Source organism: Urocitellus parryii, chromosome 5, assembly GCF_045843805.1.
Source record: "Urocitellus parryii isolate mUroPar1 chromosome 5, mUroPar1.hap1, whole genome shotgun sequence".
Lineage (NCBI taxonomy): Eukaryota > Metazoa > Chordata > Mammalia > Rodentia > Sciuridae > Urocitellus > Urocitellus parryii.
The window spans coordinates 196,049,279-196,051,629 of NC_135535.1; positions in this window are offsets into that span (position 1 = coordinate 196,049,279).

Consider the following 2,351-nt stretch of genomic DNA (forward strand, 5'->3'; position numbering starts at 1 on the left):
AGGCTATGGGAATATGAATTATTATGTGAATAATAAGCATGAGTGAAGGTTGTAATGCCCCAAACTCTCATTTACCAAATGTGTAAAAATGAGAAAAAGCTAACCAAAAATTACATATCACATATTTATGGATCAAAATGAAATGTTAATAACTATTAAGTAAATATTAGTAGACACGGGAGATTGTTATCTTATGAATCTTAAGTGTCCCTCAAAGGCCACACGTACTAAAGGCTCACTCACCAGCCTGTGATGCTGTTGGGACATGGTGAAATCTTTAAGAGGTGGGGCCTCGTGGAAAGAAATCACTGGGGACACACCCTTAAAGGGGCTATTGACACCCTAGACCTTTTCAGTCTCTTTGTTTCCTGGCCTTCAAGAAATGAGCAGAGTTGCTCTACCACGCATTGACGGCTAACTAACAGAGATACAAAAATTGATAAGCAGAGCTGAGCATGGTGACACTCGCCCTGTGATCCCAGCTACCTGGGAGGCTGAGGCTGGAGGATTGGGAATCTGAACCCAGTCTAGGCAGGATAGTGAGACCTCATTTCAAAAACAAAAGTCAAGAAAGTGGATGAACCATTCCTGGCTCCCAGTGGGCTTACAATCTACAAGGGAAGAACAGAAAAAAGCAATTAGTACGCAACTGCTCACTAGGTCAGAGGAAGGGAAGATGTTTTCCAGAAGCAGTGGGCAGAGAAGACTAAGAGAAATGGGAGTTCAGCCAGATCTCTGAGGCTAGGTCCATGGAGACAGAAGAGGAGGGGGAGATTCTTGGTGGGAGGAACCCAGGGACAGGAGACTACACGTTCTACAAAGGAAAGAAGGGGATCCAAAGGTGGAAAAAGAATACAGAACTCCAGGTGACAGTGATGTGGAGGGTTCCACTAGGAGAGAGTGTCGTAAAGACCATTTGTACCTGGACTGAGAGGGATTTGAATGTCAGTTGAGGAGAGGGGGCTCTGAACCCAAAGCCACTTGGCCATAGCAACATTTTAGAAGGTTAATTGGCTTCAGTATGTTAGAGTAAGTGGAGCAAAGAGGAGTAGTGGCAGGATGATCAAATATGACTGACGGCAAGTCCAGGTGTAAGAAGGGTCGTGGGCCAGGAGAGGAAGAGGCAGGGCAGCCAATCTGAGGAAGGAGCATCCCACCTCTCAAGTGTGCTGATCGGCATTTATTGTCAGAGCTTCTGTTGTTTTCTAAAGTCGAGTCAAGCCTATGGGTTCCTAAGAACTGATTCACTTTAGGACCTCCAAGTAGGGAATGAGGAAATAGGAGAGTTATTCACTTGGAACTTGCAACATCTAAGACCCATATAAGCTGATGCTTTGGTTTGGTTTGTCCCCACCAAAACTCATGTTGAGATTTAATTGCCAAAAATAGCACTACAGAGAGGCAGTGGGGCCTTTAAGAGGGTCATGGGGCTCTGCCCTCATGAAGGGATTCATGTAGTGACCATGCCAGTGGTTTAGTTACCTGGAGAGTGTATTTGCTACAAAGCAAGGTTACTCCTCATGTTCTATCTCTTCTGCACATGCTTCGGCCATGTGATGCCATCTGCTGTGTTGTGACTCATCATGAGTTTTTCACCACCTGATCTTGAACTTCCCAACCTTCAGAAGTGTGAGCCAAAATAAACCTCTTCATATATCACCCAGTTTCAGGTATTCTGTTATAGCCACAGAAAACAGACTAAGGCCATTGATATCTTAAATCTTTTATTTTTGACCTTGTATCCTTATGGAAGCAAGAAAAGTGCTAGCTAAAAAGTGTTAAGAAAGAAAGAAAAGCGGGAGGGGGCTCCCCGAAATGTAGAAACTAAAGGATATCTTAGAATATTTTATTTTACCAGAAAGCTAATTAGTTAAATATGGACTATCCCAAACTTCTTTGTCAGGACAAATGAAAGAAAACCCCAAGACATTCTAGAAATAGAATCCCTTTCTGCCTGCAGCCCTGTGTTGAAGCTCTTGTTATAAAAATCCTCCTGGTTTTGAATGTTTATAACTTAATGTGTTTATTCCACAGAAATTCTGAATGAAGAGGGAAAAAACATTTTGGAAGGCTTTTCAACAATTCAAATGTCAGGGCCCTGCTGCCTAGTGTGTTCATACATACATGATACAGTAGTTAGGGCATCCAGCTTCTGCCCTGAACCTCTACAAGCAAGTTCTGACCTTATCACTCACAGAAATGGCTTCAGGGGCACTTGAGGTTGGCACACTCCATTCCAGTAACATCACTTGACAGAAAGATGGCGCCGGATAGAACACCTCTTCCCCACATTCCCTGCAACCCCCAGCACTGAGAACCCCTTTCCTGGACAGCCACAATTTCAGTCCCTT